Source organism: Homalodisca vitripennis, chromosome X, assembly GCF_021130785.1.
Source record: "Homalodisca vitripennis isolate AUS2020 chromosome X, UT_GWSS_2.1, whole genome shotgun sequence".
Classification (NCBI taxonomy): domain Eukaryota; kingdom Metazoa; phylum Arthropoda; class Insecta; order Hemiptera; family Cicadellidae; genus Homalodisca; species Homalodisca vitripennis.
The window spans coordinates 108,498,169-108,520,523 of NC_060215.1; the positions used below are offsets into that span (position 1 = coordinate 108,498,169).

Below are 22,355 nucleotides of genomic sequence, written 5' to 3' on the forward strand. Positions count from 1 at the left end.
ATGTTGGAAGACCAGTTCCATATCCCTACACATCTGTTCCCAGTTCCTGATACGGCCTATCGTGGATATATACCAAGTTAAAGCAGATCCTGTGAAAAAATCCACTGCCAAAGCAAACAGTTCAGTTGTAGTGACATCTCGAGCCCTGCGCAGTTCTTCTGCTCTCTGCAGAAACGCCCCTACGCTCTGTGAGTGGCCATCAAATTGTAAGCCCCATTTATACACAGGCACTCCTCCACTATGTGCGGATGACGTTAAATTAAAATTTAGTTAAAGCTGTTGAATTTTCAGCTTCGGCGTTTACCGCGTCTTTCTTGGCTTCGGCCGCGTCGCACAGTCCTTTGGTCTTATCCATTAACACCTCATGACGTTTTGCGATAATTTTGTCACCTAATGCGCCTATTGGTATACGTCCCGCCCTTAAATAGTTATGCCACATCCTGGCTTGAAAACGCTGACCTTCAGTGTCTGTATAGTCCCCCATCATATTCATTCGCGGAGGCAGTCAATGACTTATATTTATCTTCACCGGCCTTTATTCCTCATCTACATTTAAAGAAGCTAAGACAGCCTGATCAATAGGCGTACCTGCCTTAACTCACTTTGTCAGCCGTTTTCTTAAGTCTTCAGCCGTACCGGAAGTAGGCTGTCCGCGGATTTTCAATTCGTATTGATTCTCTTCCTTTTTCAAGAGATATGCGTTCATAGTGTATGCCAATTCTCAATTCCAGAGGGGAAATTAAAATTCCATACACTAACTTAATTTTCCAAATAATTTTAAAATTGTCACGTTCTGACAATCAATTAATTTTTTTATTGCTCGTCGTTAAATCATACCCTCACACAATATCTCCTCAAATGTCTAATTAATCATCACAGTTATACGCCTAAGTCCACGTAACGTTTAATATTTTAAATTAAAAATTCAATAAATTTAGTTTCTGATTTTTAGTGACTAAGAAGTAAAGCTTAGGCAAATATTGCATAACTTACATCCCCAGCTGCAAGAGCTACATCCCGCCTTGCTCTTTTTGTTGTTACGAATTGAAATAGGTCAAGTTCTAGTTCTAGTTTGAAAATGAGTATCTAGTTTTGATTTCTTTAGTAGCATGCAAGAGCCATCGCTATAAAAGAACTTAAATTTGAATACCAACTAAATGTTATAAAACATTTGAGAGATAAAACCCAAAAGATCTATGTCATTGTTACACATGTACAATAATAATAATAAATCAAAGATCCTAAATATTAAGTAAACAAGAAGCTTTAGTTGTTTCAATACTTAGGTCTCATATGTATGTAGAGTTTGATGTACTAACTTCTAAAGGTGCCATGTACAGAGTTCATTATGATGAACTCCATCAAACATCAGGAACATTCTATGACTATAAAATTTATCCTATCCAAAACGGTTGAGGATGCCGTTGGTGGTATCTACAACTACGATTTCTAATCCATAGAAATCATTCAGAATTGCCAGCTCTATTGCACCTGATAAAATAAAAAAATTAACCAATATTTATTCCATTCCAACAGAACTTTTAGACTAAAACTATATGTACATGCTATAAACTTGAGTTGTGGTAACAAGTAAACCACCTTTTTTAAATTCATCTTGTGGTAATATAGTGTTTTAAGGGATTTATATCATAAAGTAAATCAATATCAAAACGTAAAACTGCTGTTGAGGTTAATTTCTAAATTGACAAGATTTACATTTCTTACTTTTAAGTTACTATTTTGTCATGTACATTTTGAGGTGGCTCTCTTATCCTGTTGGCTGATGATTGTATAACTACATTTATATGCCTGATGGTTGGTTAGAGGTGTGTGAAGCTAAAAATTATATCTGAGAAAAAGTTATTTTTTGTGTAATTTTTAATGTTTTGATACTCTCCCATATTGAACCTTACCAAAACTCGTATGGTCACAAGAATAAGGTTTTAAAACATAATTATTTGAGGCAATTAAGGTACTCTGTCAATGTGTACATCAGAGGATTATAACTGATAAAAGTAACGCCGTTATTGACACGGTTAAAATTAAAGATATATCTTTTAATACATAGGAAAGAAGTGAATTTATTAAAACTGAAATTAGTATATTTTCATCTCTATCTAATAAAGGACATCCTAAATCTTTTTAGATATTAGATATACCTGCCCGAGCACTTTAACCCTCCATATAAAATAGTTACATGGCTGGTGGAACTGTATCAAATTTATACACTTGTGTTGAACATATTTTAGGAGCCATTCACCCTGTCATAATCTACTACTGTAATATATTAAATTTATTGTAATCTTTTGAGGTGTTTAAGATATCAAACGGAAAGACATACGGATGACCAAACATGATTTTTCCATGACCTGATAGCTTCGTTTACGCTCAGCTAAGTAGAATACCTTAAATATATTCACTCTTATTCTGGTTTGGCTCAGTTTGTTGTATTCATCCCATGAGCTTAGCATGGAGGACATACCATGCTATCTGATAACATATACTGATCATATTTAAAATTGTATTTTTTGTTTGTAAGCCCCTCTGCAATACAGATCTATAGATAAGGCACACCACGAACCTGGCATGTCTTGGAATATTTTCAGCCTACATAGTATTGATATGTATAACGAAATTAATGTTCCCTAATTCCTGTCACAAACAAAACACAGATACTCACTAAATTTATTTTTTAGCTCAGAATATGTAGAAGAGGATACTTAAAGTAAATATATTTACTATGCGATTACAATAAAATCTTTTACATATATACTGTGTGTGTGTGTGTTTAATTAAAATAAACAAAGTGTGATAGCTAAATTTTTGTCTCACCTCCCCACGATTCTGGTGTTAAAATCCATGCACAGTAATCTGGATTTGGACGTCCAAGGAAAGCCTCATTATAAGTGTCAGGACCTTTGGCTAACTCTGCAACTATCAGTTTGCCCATATAAATCCCAACTGATACGTCTACATAACCTGTTCAATCATAAAATAATTATTAAACAGGAATCAGGAGCTTTATTCTTTCACAATAATTACAGGATAGAAAAACGAGGGATTGTTGTCTATGTTACTAAATATTGATTAAAACAACTTATTTAAAGATATGAAAGTAATGTAAAGATTTTGATAAAAATGTTCTTAAGTGTGTCAAATAGAATACCCCAGATGTTTTATAGGTTTATTTTGTAAAATATACAACATATTTACAAAACGTGAACATCTAAACAATTTTTTTTATGATACGGGAAAAAGTCATAATGCATCAATTTGCTACACATTTAGTAAAACACATGGATTTGAAGGAATAATGCACAATAAAGCTCAGGGATAGTGGAGTATTTCATTACGAAATGAAATATATATTTTTTTAAATTATTATTATTATACGTATTTGTGTCTATTTATTATTTTATTTATTTCTGCTTTATTCTTGTTTTTTAGTTATCTTAGTTTTTATTTTTTTAGCAAGGGTATGGAACATTTTCTTAGCTGGTCCGGTTTCGTAACTTTCCCATAACAGCTACAAAGTTGTGTCATCCTCTTCATTATATATTCTGTGAGGTTATGTTATTTTTCCTTTATAATTTTATTTCTTTGTATTGTTTGAAATTGTATTAGTTTAATTATTGTTTTGGCTGGTTTGCCCCAGAGAAGGCTACTTTTCAAAAGTCAGATCACAATTAACGAACTTTGGGTAGGGCGGAAAGAACCTTTTGTAATCTGAGCTAAAATTTTTGGTACTATATCGAGGATGTTTTTTTCCAAAGTGGGGAGTGCCAGAAGCCCAAATGGCCAGGGACATTTCGGTTTAGGCTTTCTCATGTGACCTATATATATTTAAGTACTATGTCGAGGGAGTGTTTCTTTTATTTTGCTACAAATGAGGGGTGTGCCACAGCTACCAAAGTCCGCTGGCCAGGAAACTTCCGACCTAATTTCGGTTATTATTTAGACTTTGCTCCTTTTTATATCTATTGCAATAATCTCCTATAAATTTATTTTTTTATTTGCAGTTTAAGTTTAAACAAATAATGTGAAGTAGCTAAAGGAAATATTTACCTTATTGTAATAGGTTATTGGCAAATAACAGTATTTTCCATCTCTAGTGGCCATTTACTCAATTACTATACTTATGATATAGTTTTGTTTGAATTAATGGGGAACAATAATGTTGAACTGAATTATGTTGTTTTCAGATTTTAAGATTGTTTATAGTGAATCGATATATTTATATGTAAAAGAAATATGCACATTTTTTATTATAGAAAATAAGGCGACTTTATTTATACTGTTTGAGCAGCGTAGTACTTAAAATTACTTTAAAGGGTAAATATATCTGACAGCATTTCAATTGTTCTAATCGGTATCTGATTTCATTGCAGTGATGGGCTGTTACCGTATTGCACACCCGTGTTCCATATAGGTGACCTCCGTTTAATCAGAAAGTACCACAAATAGGCGTAATATAAGATTGAAAAGACATAGCTCTAGCGTATAGTAATAAACATTGAGTTTACCTCGCAATGTAAATCCAATACTTGTAAATAGACACGAATTGTCGCCTGGTATGGTTTGCTTGAGAAGTACTGGCCCTGGAACATATGGTTATACATCTTCTTCACAAGGCTTATCTGCCAAAACAGATGCAGATATATCTTCAATAGCTGGTGTAACATAAATATAAATGCGTTTATTTTTTTCTCTTTTTTTAAATACATATAAATACAGTGTACAAAAATATACAGATTACAGAGAAAAAATATACCAACCCAAAAAGAAAGTAATCTTGCACTTGGGTGGGAGCCATCATCAGCTTCTTAATTTAATTTTTTCAATAATAAGCAGCAAACTCAAGTTCTATAATAACAATATGAAAATACAAAAAAATAATAATAAACAAACTAAAATTACTCTTAACTATCAAATTAACACACATTAATTAGAGAAATCCAACTCACCTTCAATATAAAAACATACATTTACAATTTATAAAATAAGAACAAAATATTTTTACTGAACAACTAAATATAAATTTTCAATATCTTTAACACTTCTACGCAGTAACAAAACCTTCAGCCTCTTTAAAAAAATAAATATAGATCTATTAATTTTAATTTCACTAGGAATTAAATTTAAAAACTTATAACTTAAAAACACAAAACCTTTTTGGTTTAGGCAATCGCAAATACTGTTGATTATTGTGTCTAGTAGTATAACTAGAGTTGTCAATAACAGGTCCACTGTTACCACTTAGTATGAAAAAAATTACTAAAACTTTAAAAACATATAAATATCTTAATGGTAAAATAAAATTTCTAACAAAAAGCGGAAACGAATGTTCTCTAATATTAGCATTACATATCAATCTTATAAATTTTTTCTGAAGGACTATTAGACTATATAAATTTGAAACATATGAACTACCCCACAATGACAATCCATACTCCAGCCTAGAATTAATCAAATAAAAATAAGCCAGTCTCATAACTGAGGGAGGACAAACTGATTTCAAATGAAAAAAATGCCCTAAGTGATGACCGTAGAGATTTGTTGAGAGAACCTATATGAGGTTTCCACGATAAGTTTTCATCTAGAGTCAAACCTAGATACTTAATCTGACTACATTTATTAATTACGCCACAATCACACAGATCCTTGCTGCAATTTATTGAATGTATTCTTAAGGCTGTGCCAAAGTTGCCGGATTGGGACAAAGAAAAAATCATATATAATGTTTTTAATACATTCAAGGATAATTTATTACAAGCAAACCATATAGATATTTTATTTAGGCCATCTTGCATCCCATATAATATACAGCCGCATGTGTAACTGACTCACTGACTGATATATAGATACAAATTCTAACATAGTTCTAGAAGTGCTGGAAACTTGAAATTTGGCACGCAGGTACCTTTTGCCGTATAACCAACAGGAAAAGTCTGAAAACCGGAATTTTAACATTTAAAACCCCTCAAAAAAAAAATTCCCGAAAAATCGCGCATTCTTTACCCTTGGCAAGCCTTTCTTTGTAAGCCCGATAGCGGGCGAAACCGTTTGAGCTAGCTCGGATCTGACGAAAAATTCATGGTCAGGAATGAAGTGAACTACAAAAAAGGTCCAGTGACTTTTTGCTCTATCTTCCATGGTTAAGCGACAAAACGCTCGAACATTTTGAATTTCCAGAGATTTTTTCAATAAAAATAATGTTTCGAGCCGATAGCGGCCGAACGGTAGGGTCGTAGCTCAAATCTGATTGACACATTAAATTAGCAAATTACGTGATCTTACAGAAAAGGTCCAGTGACTTTTTGCCCTATCTCTATCGGTATGACCGCAATTACGTGATTATGTGCAAAATTTATGTAATTTTCACGTGAACATTTTTGTTTTTGGTGTCGATTAGCGGCAAAACCGTTGGTCGGAAGTCAAAATAAAACAAAGGTTTGATTTAGCAAATGAAGTGATCTACAAAAGAGGTCCAGTGACTTTTTGACCTATCTACAATGGTTCGACCGCAAAAACGCGTTTTAAATGCAATTATTTTGTGATTGATACGTATAAATCTTGTTTCTGGAGTCGGTATCAGCCGATCCGTTGATTGGAGTTTAAATCTTTATCATTCAGTAACTAGAAAACTATGAGATCTATAAAAAAGGTCCAGTAGCCTTTTGTCTTATATCCTTTAGTAAGCCTGTAAATCGCTTTCAATGGTAAAATATTTTATCGTGTTTTTTTTTACAAAATGCACATTTTGGTTGTTTTAGATTTTTTGCTACTATGATTTGTTCAATTCATTCTGGTTCCGGATTTTAACAATTATTACTACGTTACCGAGTGATTACAAACCCCCCCCCCCCCCAGGGAATTGGCTCTGAGCGTTAGCTAAACGCCAATAGTAGATAGTGACATAGAGAATGTATTTATTTTAACACACACAACAACCTCTAAAAGAGAACCACGTGTGTGTTAACACCCAGTAACAATAAACCCCCCCTCTGGAATTTCCCAGTATGACCAGATAACCTCCTGAGTAAATTAAACCCCCTGGTGTCTTAACCCCCGGTAACATTACCCCCCCCCCCCGGGATTTCCTGGTATGACCAGATATGCTCCTGAGTACATTAAACCTCCTGAAATGTTAACCCCCCCGGTAACATTACCCCCCCCCGGGATTTCCTGGTATGACCAGATAAGCTCCTGAGTACATTAAACCTCCTGAAATGTTAACCCCCCCCGGTAACATTAAACCCCCCCCAGGGAATTTCCTGGCATGACCTCATGTCCGAATTTTACCAATCACCAAATCGCTCTTTTCCCCACCAGTGCAGACATTTATTCCAAACGTTGTACCGACTAAACCATAGGTCGTAGATCAAATCTGAGGGCAAACGCCTCAAAGTCAAAAGTTTGGGTAAAATCCGGAAAATTAAACTATGGTATACATACGTCCTCTGACTTTGGTTAAAACCAAATTCTTCTTGTCTCCAAATTTCACGAACACATATAACTTAACTCTTCCACCACATCAATTGATTAATATTATACACCACACATCTTTTGGGCTGAGCGTTTGCGAAGCATTACGACCCGTAAGATTCTCGAGAACGGATACATTAAAAATTTGGAAACTTCACGTCTGAAATTTAACCAATCACCGAACTACGCTTTATCCCCGAATTTAGCCAACACCCAAATGAGGGCCTGGGGGCGTAGCCCCCAGCGAGCCGAAGGCGAGTCCTATATTATATACAGCCGCATGTGTAACTGACTGACTGACTGACTGACATATAGGTGATACAAATTCTAACATAGTTCTAGAAGTGATGGAAAACGTGAAATTTTGCGCGCACGTCGCTCGTATCTTCAAAACCTCCGGGAAAAGTCTGAAAACCGGATTTTTTTACTTTTGAACCCTCAAAAAAATTCCCGAACGGACCCCTGTTTTGCCCCCTCAGGCTTTCCTTTGAAGCCCAATAACGGGCGAACCGTTGTAGCTACCTCGGATCTGACGAAAAATTCATAATCAGGAATGAAGTGAACTACAAAAAAGGTCCAGTGACTTTTTGCTCTCTAACTCCATCGGTTCGGGCCGCAAAACGCGATATTACATTAAAATATTTTGAAATTTTTCGCCTAAAAATTTACCTTTCGGGCTCGATAGCGGCTAAACGGTTGGTCGTAGCTCAAAATAAATTTTCAATGGGATTTAGTAAATGGCGTGATCTACAAAAAAGGTTCAGTAACATTTTGCCCTATCATCAACGGTTTGGCCGCATAACGCGTTTTAAAGTATCGATTATTTACGTTCTACGTGATATATTATTTTCTGGGCTCTGTGTTAGCGGAACCTTTGAAGTTAGGGTAGAATAAAAATCGGATTTTAATACGAATAATAAGGTCTACAAAAGAGGTCCAGTGACATTTTACTCTATCTTCAATGGTTTAGTCGTAAAAACGTGATTATGTTGAAAATTTTCACCCAAAAAACTTAAACTTCTGAGATCGATATTGGCCGAACCATTAGCCTAGCTTAAATGTAAAACTTTTTGTAACTAGCTATTCATAGGATCTAAAAAAAAGATTTCAGCAGCTTTCTATCGTTTATCTTTCCGTAAGCCTGATAAATGCTCTAAATTACAAATTCTTCGTCGTTACTTTTAGGTGTTTTAAATTTTTCAACTTTTATTAGTGCGCTTCATGCTAGGTTCCAGCTTGACCTTGTATTACTACGTTAACGAGTGACTAAAACCCCCCTCCTCGTCGGGAGTTGGCTGAGCGTTAGTGAAGCTTCAATAGTAGATAGGGACAGAGTGTTTTTTATTATTATGTTCACAGACACAACACCCTCAAAAAATAGGCCGAACTGTGTAATTAACCCCCGGTAACACCCCCCCCCCCCAGGGAATTTTCCTGGATTGACTAGATAATCTCCTGATGATATTAAACCAACTGTTCAACTTAAAATACTGCCTTAAGGTCGGTTTTTATTATGTTTGTACTAAACAATTCACGATAGCTGACCCAGTGCAGACTTTTTCTCCCGAGCTCATTCCTGGCTAAACCAAAGGTCGCAAGCTAAAATCTGACGACGGAATCGCAAGATAAAATTAAATTTCCGACAAGAAATGTCTTGAAAATTATTACAAATTTTGTTTCTGGAGGCAGTAGCAGCAGCCGAACCATTGATCATAACTTAAATCCTAAGTGTTCAATAACTAGACAATCTAGAGATCTAAAAAAAAAGGTTAGGTAGCTTTTTGTCGTTTATCCTTACGTAAGCCCTAAAATCACTCTTATAATGGCAAATCTTGGTCGTATTTTGCAATTTCAGGAGTTGTAAATATGATGCGACTGTAATTTGTGCAATCCGTTCTTGTTCTGGATTTAACTTGTGTTACTAATTTAACGAGTGACTACAAACCCCACATCGTGAATTGGCTGAGCGTTAGAGAAGGTAACATTAAACCCCCCTGGAATTTCCTGGTATGACCAGATAACCTCCTGAGTAAATTAAAATCCCCTGATGTGTTTAACCCCCCGGTTAACATTAACCCCCCCCCAGGGAATTTCCTGGCTTGACTAAATAATCTCCTGATGATATTAAACCAACTGTTCAACTTAAAATACTGCCTTAAGGTAGGTTTTTTATTATGTTTATACTAAAAAATTCAAGATAGCTGACCAGTGCAGACTTTTCTTCCGAGCTCAGTCCTGGCTAAACCAAAGCTCGCAGCTAAAATCTGACGACGGAATCGCAAGATAAAATTAAATTTCCGACAAGAAATGTCCAGTCACTTTTTTCACGTATCTCTAACGGTTAAGCCGCCAAAACGCCTTCAAAGTCAAAAGTTTGGGTAAATCCGGAAAATTAAACTATGGTATACATACGTCCTCTGACTTTGGTTAAAACCAAATTCTTCTTGTCTCCAAATTTCACGAACACATAACTTAACTCTTCTACCGCATCAATTGATTAATATTATACACCACAACATCTTTTGGCTGAGCGTTAGCGAAGCATTACGACCCGTAAGATTCTCGAGAACGGATACATAAAATTTGGAAACTTCACGTCTGGATTTAACCAATCACCGAACTACGCTTATCCCCGAATTTAGCCAACACCCAATGGGGGCCTGGGGGCGTAGCCCCCCAGCGAGCCGAAGGCGAGTCTAAATTATATACAACCGCATGTGTAACTGACTGACTGACTGACTCACTCACTCACGTATACTAAATTCTAACCTACTTCCAGATGAGTTAGAGACTTGAAATTTGGTACACAGATAGCTTTCCACGTGTAACCACCAGGAAAATCCCGAAAAGTGAGAATTTTTCATTTTCAAACCCCTCAAAAAAATTCCCAAAAAATCGCGCATTCTTCACCCCTGCAGGCATTTTTTGTAAGCCCGATAGCGGGCGAACCGTTGGAGCTAGCTCGGATCTGACGGAAAAATTCATGGTCAGGAATGAAGTGAACTACAAAAAAAGGTCTAATGACTTTTTGCTCTATCTTCCATGGTTAAGCGACAAAACGCTCGAACATTTGAAATTCCAGAGATTTTTTCGATAAAAATAATGTTTCAAGCCCGATTAGCGGCCCGAACCGTGGTCGCAGAGCTCAAATCTGATTGACCCATTCAAATTAGCAAATTGCGCGATCTACAGAAAAGGTCCAGTAATCGTTTGCCCTATCTCGATTGGTTTGGCCGAAAAAACGTGATTATGTACAATTTTGTTGTAACTTTTACGCGAAACTTTTGTTTTTGGGGTCGATAGCGGCGAAACCATTGGTCGGAGGTCAAAATTAAGACTGACGTTTTATTTAGGGAAATAAGATGACCTACAAAAAAGGTCCAGTGACTTTTTACTATATTTCCCTTAGTTTGACCGCAAAAAAACGCGGATTAAGTGTGAAAATATTGGACATTTTCGCCTAAAAATTTACATTCCGGGCTTGATAGGGCTAAACGGTTGGTCGTAACTCAAAACAAATTTTAAACGGGATTTAGGAAATCACGTGATCTACAGAAAAGGTTCAGTGACTTCGGGAGTTGGCTGAGCGTTAGCTAAGCGTCAATAGTAGATAGGGACAGAGGAATATTTATTATGTTCACAGACATCAATACCCTCTAAAAAAGGCCCAAGTGTGTCATTAACCCCGGTAATATTAACCCCCCCCCCCCGGGGATTTCCTGGTATGACCTGATAACCTCCTGTACATTTCAACCCCCTGATGTGTTAACCCCCCTGGTAACATTAAAACCCCCCAGGGAATTTCCTGCCATGACCTCATGTCCGAATTTTACCAGTCACCAAATCTCTTAACCCCCCCCCCCCTGGGGAAGATCCTGGTATGACCAGATAACCCCCTGGAGACTTATCCCCCGGTAACGTTAACCCCCCCTGGGAATTTGTTCATATGACCAGACAATATCCTGACGAAATTAAACCCCCTCTTGTCTTAAACCTCCTTAACATTAATCACCCACCCAGGGAATTTCTCGCCTTGACTAGATAGTCTCCTGGTGATTTTAAACCCCCTGTTCGACTTAAAATACTGCCTTGAGGTCGGTTTTTATTATGTTTATACTAAACAATTCAAGATAGCTGACCCGTGCAGACTTTTCTCCCGAGCTCATTTCTGGCCTAAACCATAGGTCGTAGATCAGATCTGAGGGCACAATCGAAAGACAAAATTAAATTTCCAACAAGAAAGGTCCAGTCACTTTTTGTCGTATCTCTAACGGTTTAACCGCAAAATGCCCCTCAAAGTCAAAAGTTTTTACGAATCCGGAAAAAAAATCTATGAAAAAGGTCAATTTTTAAATCCCTTGTCATTTACTTAATGTCCGGACTTAACCAGTCACCGAATTCCGCTTATCCCCGAATTTGCAAGCGTTTACTTTGGGGGCCTGGGGGCGTAGCCCCAGCGAGCCGAAGGCGAGTCCTTGAATATAATTCAGCAACTGTTGACGCACTATAGGAAAATGCTGTGTCATCAGCAAATGCTGTCATCTTACCATTAAAAATTTCCAGAGTAAAAGTCATTAACAAAGATTAAAAACAAAATAGGCCCAAGAACTGATCCCTGGGGGACTCCAAAATGTAGACTTTCCAAGCAGCTGGTGCTACTGTTTATTTTGACGAATTGCTGTCGACTAGTAAGGCATGTCTTAAACCAATTCAAAGGGACACCTCGAATACCAGCAGATTCCAATTTATTTAGCAGCAAACCATGATTAACGGTATCAAAGGCTTTACTTACATCTAAAAATAAACCAGCCACTTTGTTACAAGAAATATTATTCAAACCGTTATATATATCTTTCAAAAAATGCTGCAAAGCCAGCTCTGTACTGAGTCCCTCTCTAAAACCAAATTGAACTTTAGAAAAAAATTTATTTATTTCTAAAAACTTTATGAGTCTAACTTTAACTAATTTTTCTAATAATTTTGACAAAACTGGAAGTAAATAAATTGGACGATAATTTTCTACGAAAAGCCTGTCTCCTTTTTTAAATATAGGTATTACTGTAGCAATCTTAAGCACATCCGGAAAGCATCCTGAACTAATACTTTTATAGATTAAGAAGTACAGGAGACAATTCTTCTGACATTTTAAATATTAACCTTGATGATAACAATTCATCACCAGTACTTTTACTCAGCGAGAGAGACTTAATTTGTATTTTTAGTTCTGTCAGTGTAATGGGAAATAAAAATAAGGAACTTTCGTTAATAAAAGGTTTAAAATTTGTTAAACAAAGCTGCTTAATATCATCGGTAATATATTGAAATGAATCAAGTAGGTTATTAGGAACATTAACAAAATAATTGTTAAAACAGTTACCAATTTCACAACTATCAGTCATTAGATTATTATTGTTCTTAATGTTATTTTACTACTACTTGATGAATTTTCTTTTATAATACCATTGACTAGATGCCACAGTTGTTTTGAATTGTTTCTGTATTCTTGGAACTTATTAATGTAATATCTGTCTTTAGCTTGTCTCACCCGTGTTGATAATTTATATTGAAATTTATCAAAATTTTCCTTATTTTTTTACAGGGATATTTTTTAAATGATTTAAATAACTTATCTCTAATAGAAAAAGCCTTAGATAATCCAAAACTCATTCATGGTTTTAACATTTTAAATTTAACATTGTTTCAATCACCGATACTTTGTGAGCTTCATAAACCTTGGAACTAAACCATATGTGATCTATACATGAGGAGGAAATACCCTGCACTCTCGTATCTAAGTCAACAAGTTGTTGAAACCCAAGACTAGCCATTGAATCCAAAAATTCATCACTAAGGCTATTTTCCGACTTAATGTTAATATTAAAGTCACCTAAACATATAATATTATCACAATTAATTTTTGATAACGAGCCCGTCAAATCATGAATGACATCCCTTGCCAATGATATATGCCAACGATATAAACCAAGAAAATAAAAAGAAATATTATTTAAACGACATGAGACCAAAACCACATCATGATTTCATACACACATACAAATAAATATACAGAAAAAATTACTTTCTTGCAATTGTATATGTGCATATAGTAACAGCTAGATTTACATTTAAGAAACATTGTCTGGCACAATACAAATCAAGAATAAAAACAAATTTTTCTAATTAAATTATTATTCTGTTACACCAAAATAAACATCAAGTTTTTCTTCTAAGCTTAAAACGGAAATGAATTATTTGAATCAGAAAGACAATGCATAAAATTAAAATAAAATGATGCTTCTCAAAGCAAGAAATATTTAAATATAAAAATAAAACAACAATCTGAATCCTTATCAAAGGAGACAAAACAATATGTGAGAAAAGAACATTGATTTTCTACAACATGGCAATAAGAGAATTTTGCTTGAGGTGATGAAATGGCTTTCTGAAGGACCTTCTGGCACAGATTACAGTGACTGAAGTTATCATTAACCAACACAAGAACATGTTTGAATCTGTCCTTTGGTCAATCCACACGAGCACCAAACACAAGAATCCAGTTTCCAGAAATGCTCGTCCAAACTTTATTGTCTATCCATATGTTGACAATTCACTCAATTACCCTTTCTCAATTTTTCCAAATCCTGTATGCTGGCTATTTTTACTGCATTCGAGTCTCTGTCCTTTCTCATGAATATTTTTGAGTTTGATATCCATAGGTACTGATAGTTTTTTTCAGCTTTTACCAATCTTGATTCATAGAATAGTTTTTTGAAGTATGGAGTTAGATGTTCATTAAAATACACCATAGTTTCTGGTGCATCCCTCAAAAATACTGTACTTTTTAACTTGCACTGTTTTGCTTTCTTTAGAATACAGTCCCGTTTCTGGCGGTTACTAAATTGAATAACAATAGGGCGAGGCTTTTGTGTATTTTTTGATGGCAGTCTGTGTGCGGCCTGGATTTCGTGATTCAAAACTATAGTTTCATCAATAGCAATTGCCATATTATTTACTAGGTTCAAAACATTTTCACCTGGTAACTCAGGCACACCATCTATCTGGATGTTGCTGTTCCGCCCACACTGCTGTAACTCCTCAAACTGAATTTTTATTTGTTCGACTTCTTTTTCCAACTTCAAGTTTTTAGCTACTAAGTCGTTGTTTTGTTTTTCAATTTCATTCATCCGATTTTCAACAAACTCTAATTTTTCCACAAAGTCATCATTTTTTTTAGAACAAAAGTCAACAGATATTTCAAATTCATTAAATTTATCACCAATGGATTTCAAATGCTTTTGAATAGTACTGCTGGAAATTTTTTCAATTTTTTTCTCTAGATCCTGAAAAATGTTCTCTGGCATATTTTGTTTACTTACATTTGAATGTTCCTGGAAATCAGTTGAAAAGTACCACTTGAAATGATCCCAGAATCCTTCTTCAAATTCCTACATAAAACACAACAGTAGACATCACGGCGAACATTACCCATCTGTCGCCACGATTTTTCAGCAACTCCCGCACAATTGTAATGTAACTTACAACTACTAACAGCACATTTAACATAGTCATTATCGGGTGGTAATTCATCTCCACAAGATGAGCAAAGAGACATGACTTAAACTTTGAGGTTAAAACAAGAAAGACCACTGAACTGTAAGGCAGCTGAGCTGAGACTGAATACCCTGTTCTTCGATGATCAGTGTGTCACCAGAGTTGATGTTAACTTCTAGTAAAGCTTTTTCATCTAGACTCAGGTCCAATGGCCTAGGAGGAAATCCTGAAAGCACTTCCAAACGTTCTACTACAATATTCGTTGTTTTTGAATGTTTTTCTTTCAAACACCTAATATTCGTTGAATTCTCAACAGTAAGAGTAGATTATGTATCTTTGAATTTTATTTCCAAAACGAAACCTGCCATTGTTTACTAATGTGTGAATAAATTCCAGTTGGGCTGAACAAGAACTATAACACTTCTGAAACAATATATATATATATATATATATATATATATATATATATATATATATATATATATATATATATATTCAATCACTGACACTTAACAAACCACCACTTCTAATTGTATAGTATATACCATAGCAGCAAAAACACTAACACTAATAAAAGCTATGAACAACAAGAACTATGTAATCTTTTATACACTTCTTTCACACCCAAACATTTTCCTTATATTTCACAACTCACAATAACTCATTATACATTCAATAAAATCACTCAAATAACTTAACAAACCACCACTTCTAATAATTGTGTATTCTGCTTCAATTCAAATTGAAATTCTTTAGCAAAGCAGAAAATATACCACACAACGACTGTAATCCAAAGACAAACAAATAAGATCACTTAAAATAATACGTTTTTCTGGTTCCACATTCAGCAAATGTTTTTATGGACAGAAGTCATTACAATTTCGTTGTTGTTATAGCAGATTCTTCATATTTCACATATTTCCAATGTTTTGCGGTCTCCCCCGCTTCTATTAAAATATTAAAAAGTCTTATATAACACAACACTAAAAGAGGCACAACTGTGTTATGGTTTTACCCTCCGTATACATCATAATTTTATATATTTTTCATTGGTCTGTTCAATACTGTAAAAATTACACTACTCATATGTTTATTCTATAAAATAATTTTCTGAAATAAATAATACAGTGTTATTCTATTGCTAAATACTGTTTCTCTGACATTAAGAATGAAATGTACAAGGTGTTGAAATAAAATATCATAACATGATGAAGCTCACATGTAAAGCACTAAGCAACGAATTAAAACACACTATTTCAGAAACATGCCATATAAATAAAACCCGTAAACTTGAATCCATGCAGTAGCGGATTTACCAATATTTAGTGGCTATGGTGAAATGCTAATACTTCACACCACTTAAAAAAGTCGTCTCTCCTTAGTCATTTATCAATTTGATATTTTATTTTGTATATCACTCCCTATCTCTTCCCTTATCAGAATTCGTTCATTTACAGTTTTAGTGACGGTTGAGAAGAGGCATGTATTGACCATTTTGACTTTAGCACCATACATAAAAAACCGATAAAGTTTGCAATATATAATATGTATTATTTGCCTAGCTTGACTACTGTTGCTTTCAAACTTTAAGATTAATATCTTCATTGCATGTCCTAAGATCTTTAAATTACTTGCATTGGTTTCCAGCAAATCCATCAAATAGCTTAAATCTCTTAGTGTAATAATTAGCAATATATGAATACATCATTAATGTGTATACATTGTATGTATATGTTCCAGTTCAAAATCGAAAACAGTTTGTAAATCACAGCAAGGGAGTAGTCCTATTTGTATAGAAGTGAGTTAAATTTATTAATATCATTATGAAGTATTTATTATCTTTTTATTTTATATGTATTTCTTTTATAACAGTTTACAACTCATTAGCTGTGTGCTTGGGTCATTCCATGTTAAATCAACCAATGGTCTTGACCTTGTTCTCTCATATTTATTATATATTTTGTATAGATGTTGTACCTAACAAGACTAGTTAAAATGAAGTTTTACATTTTCTACCATTTTCTTTTTCGAGTGATAAGCTTTTAAAATCCACAAAAGGCAGTTTTTGGACATGTAATATTTTCTAAGTAATGTAGATTAAAGACTATTTAAGCTAAAGAGCTTTGGTCTGAGTTGCCATTGCTATGTACATTAGGTAAGATACTATGTTTACAACCAGCTAGGTATGGAATAACTATATCCCTTAACCAGGTAATATTTTTATATAATATGGTTTATATCTTTAAATTTACATATTTAATTACATTCTTAACAATTTTTAGGTTAAATTTTCGGGGAAAGTGTATTGTTAAATATTATTTTAACAATGCTAGTGTATGTATAAGATTGGCATTGCATGGCTATCGGTTCAATGTTACCTTTATATTTCTTGGAAAAAGTGTATTTAATTACACAGACAGGCATGACCCTGAAAAGTAACAAGTCTGTTCTGTTTCATGTAGGAACTTGCAACAACCAAATTAAGACAGCCAACCAATCTCAATGCATTCAGTATTTAGTTGTCTGCTAGTCTTTAAATAGTACAGATCTATCTAATGTCATAGTTCTTATAAGTTTTGGGAGTGCTCTACTGTGTCATACTAGTGAGTGTGTTTGTGTTTGGTTTATAGGTACTTATATTTACGAAATAAACCTAAAAAATTAATTTGTGGATTAATCATCTAAGTATATAAATTGTAGTTTTAATATTTGTCTTCTTTTTTAAATATCTGTAGTTATTGACAGTCAGTGAGGTTTTTTTATAAAATATTATTATTATTTTATCAATTTAGTAGGCAAATATTGAATTAGAAAAATCTAGGCTTTTATTTCTTCCAGATGTTGTAATTCTTTAATGAAGAAAATCGCAAAAATGTATATCTCTAAGAACCGTAACAGAATGGATGTGCTCTTTAGATTTTGAAATATCCAGTGGTATGAAAATAAGTGATAGATGTAGAAAAAATATTTCAGAAAGAAACAAGATATATGAGGTTTTACAACGTAGTGGTAAAATTCAAGATGATTCTTTTACTGATTCTCAGTCATCTTTAACATATTTAAATAAATCACTTGAACTTTTATGTGAGTCACTGGTAAAGAAGAAAAAGATAAATGTTCATAGCTACAGAAAAAATTTTGAACATAAAAATAGGTTTAGAAAAGAATTTATTACAAGTAGAAAACCAAGAAGAACAAGCTGTTTGTGAGCAGTTAGAAGAATCAGAAATCATTCAAGAGCTATAAGGAAAATTTGCAAACACAACCAAAAGAAGTGAAAAATTTAAAACATTTTCTGTTTTACCAATGAACTGGAGTATTAAAAATTAGAAATTGAGTCTGGGGTAAGTAATTACATGGATTGTTCTGTAAAAATATTAGTTAAAGAAAAGGGCCATACTTTTACTCCCAACCCTAGACCTGAAAGAACTTTGAAAGAGAATGTTTCAGAATCGGTAAAAGATTTTAATAATTCTGGCAGAATGATGCCAGGTAAAAACCAGGTGATTGGGCAACCATTAGAAATAAAGATGGAAAAGTATAAGAATAAAAGTGAATAGTTTTAGTAAATAAAAAAAAAATATATATATATTCCAAATGGATTGAGATATTGATGCACTATCTTCACCATACTTATTAAAATACTTTTGTAAAGTATTTAGAGAATAATAAAATTCCACACTTTCAGAGAGGGGTATAATGGGTTGTAACTTAAAATTTTCAAATTGCAACAACAATCTTGGAACACATCATTTTATAGGTATATTCAATAGAAACACAATGCTACTAAGAAAACATCTCTACGACGTTCCCAGAAAATATTATGAGCAAATAACCCCTTACATTGTAATGCAACCTAGAAAAATACACATAATACCTTACCTAAAAGTACGCACACCACAAAAATTAGATACTACGTAAAGATAAGCTGGGCACCTCAATGTCTTACTGAAAGATATCAAGATATCAGATATCAAGATATCAATTCATCAAGATATCATTGTGTTGAGATACGCAAGACATTGGCATTACCTCTACACATTATTATTTTTTGGGGTTATTTGCCCATCACATTTGCTAGAAACGTTGAAGAGACGTTTTCTTAGTGTCATTGTGCTTCTTTCTTATATGATGTTGAAAAGCTATGTCACAACGCTGCCGTTAGTTTGTTCTTTTAATCAGAGTTTTGTGATTTTATAAGTATGTTCTGTATTGCCTTAGTGTTATTTACTTAATTGCTCTGTTATATAAATTATACATACAACAATCAGGGGAGTATTCTGAAGAGGTACAGTATTCTTTGTTGTATTAGCATAGGTCTAGTCGTTCTTTCGATTATAGATTTTTAGTATAGTATACATGCATTATATTTTTAGTATTTATTAGGAATATCCTTCATATCAGTCGGTGATATGAAATGCTTAACCTAATCTATGATTGTCATTTCTTATTATATCAACAGATTTAGCCCTGTTTACACTTTTTACCAACTGTGGACGAGGAATCCAGGTTTTGGACTGGGTTGTTAATATATTTACAACTTTTTATTTTACCTCGCCTAATCGTAGGTGGCCTTTAACTCCAAATAGATTATTTTGTTAGATTTTTTATGTTAAATGTGTGCATTGGTGTATTTCTTTATCATCAAAGCTAAATAAATTACTTTCATATTAACATAGATTAATGTAGGCTCTGTACGTTGGACCACTTATTTTGGTGGTTAGGATTAATCTTTATTTTAGATTTTATAATAATTATAATTTTGTTATTGGGTGATGGAATATAATAATTAGGCTTACCATATTTTTTCCGGGTAACCGAGGACACATTATGTTAGGACATACGTAAGTTAAATAGTTAAAAGGTGATAGATGGTATGTACTTGATATATATACTTTATTGTGCTGAAACATGTCATTTACGATAGGACGTGTAAATTTTGGTCATTTTGATAACAATAACTTAAACTCAAGGTAGCAAGGCCAAGAATGCAGTAATTAATTATTGTGACAATTAAATGTATTAGCCTTATTAAGGGTTAATCTTAGAATTAGACTAATTTTGTTAGCAATCCTATTAAGCATCTAAAAATCATATTTTTAATAGTTTACTAGCATGGAGATAAATAAATGTTTTTTTCTTAAGGAAATAATATATGGATTTGAGATTAATTGAAAGCGGATCCTCAGATGATGGAATTCCAAGATAATTGTACGTTACCTTTACACATCATAGGGTGTACTTCTATGACACAATGCCAGCAATAGCCTATGATAAAAGTAATTAATAAGTAATAATATATTAGTTCTTACAGTTATTTTCATCACTGAATTTAAATTATAGCATTTATTGTTGTGCCAGAAAATTAACACATAAAATGTATGTTCTTGAATATAAACTTTAAAAAAATGTTGACATTTCTTTGGCCAAGATTTAAAAATTAGTACTGTCTGTTATAAATAAGGATATCTGGTATTCCTAATAATAATATAGTAATCCTAAATGAAGAGATATGAAATATATACCCTGGTAGGCTATTAATTAATAAGGGTAAATATCCAATGTTCATAAATAGGTATTTTAGAAATGTTATAACAATTCTCAAAACCCTTGAGAAATGTACACAAACTTATTTTTCAAAGTCTATCATTTTGATAATAATAATAAAAAATATATGTTACAGTAAAAAGGTAAGAAAACTTCTTTAAAAAAGAACAATTTGCAAACATTGAGATAAAAGGTGGTAATAATCCACATTTCATGATAAATTTCCTCGGCTTGCAGTAGGTTTAACAACCAGCTGTAGTGAAACAACCTTTCATTTTACTCCATATTGTTATAGCTTATTCTTAAAAACGCACAAAAAAACGTTACCTGAGGATCCTTCAAAAGGGCACTATTATTTAGTCTTTTTATTAGCTCATAATGGCAGTATATTTGTTATTGTATGAGTCCTTTCTGCCAAAATTTAAAAGTTATAGTAATTTGGGTGACATTCAGTTAATTACTTCTTGTAGGCTACTGTAACCCATTGCTTTTTTACCCTATGCTATAGTATTTTTGTTACATTTGCAGCTGGTTTTACAGTCTATTTGTTAATGACGTATATGACCTTTGTTATTTTCTATTGTTATAAATGTAATTTAGTTATCATGATATATCATTATTTGTTATAAGTATAATTTCTAGCCACGGTAAAGTGAGTAACATGATTGCATTAGCAATAATATGTTTTGTGCTTTATTACCCAATACGTTTGACAGGTATTTGGAACTCTGATATGTTAGTTTGGCTATTTAAATACGTATGTGTATGTGATAAAAACACTCAAATACAAAATAATTGAATCGTAAAAAGTAAGAGCTGTGTGGTGAAGTAGTAGTATGATCGTCTGGCAAGTAATCCAGGTTCGAGTCCGGCGGTATACCTAATATTTATTTTCATTTTAATGGGGAGGGGGTTGAATTCCCTAACCCATTATCTTTTACATGTAATATTATTAAAATGTATTATGTATTATTGGTACAAACTTATATAACTAGAGATTGTTCTCAATATTTGTTTATATTAGTTCAGAATATCATTCATGTTTGGTGACGAATGAAAATAGGCAGTAGAGTTTTTAATATCATTCTATAACGATAAAACTGCTCTGGCCTTGAGTTTTCTTGTATTTAGTTTTATGCACGTGTTTTGGTTTCAGGTGACGCAGATATCTTGAGTCTTAAGGAAGGAAGGGAACACAATTAAGCTTGTGATTTTCAAGATACGAACGCACTATAAGAATGCTCGATTTCATTGAAATTTTAGATATTGAATAGTCAATTTGGTGCGTGAAATCAACTCAATGTGCCGGTCTGGATGCGGTTTCTACGATAATCCTGCCACTAACGAACTATGTTCGCTTTGTTACAAAGAAGTGCTCCACAGGAAGCAAGAACTTCCCAGCACTAGCTCCGCCACCAGTACATTCTCCACTCCCCAAGCAACCCTGATGGAGATGCACACAATCGTGTCCACAAACCCTGTCATCGGTCCAACGTCGACTCATGCTGACTCACTTGGTAATAACAAGGATTTAAGTACCTTCTTATATTTAGCTCATAATTTAAACTATTTGCCTGACCTGACTAAGTTTCGATTTCCATATCAGTTGATTGAAGATAGTTCACTACATCGAGACCAAAATATTTAGAAATGTTTATAATGTTAAATGTTCTGACATTTCAGTTCATAATTTATTTCCGACAAAAATGCACAACATCAATGACAAAGTCATAAATACAACTTATTACTACAGCTAAGTTAAAATATTAAAA

At 33.6% G+C, this 22,355-nt stretch overlaps 1 pseudogene; it reads right to left on the bottom strand.

The window, feature by feature from the left end:
* Positions 1–1,321: 1,321 nt before the first annotated feature.
* Positions 1,322–22,068, bottom strand: LOC124369555 (annotated as a pseudogene).
* Positions 22,069–22,355: the final 287 nt, after the last annotated feature.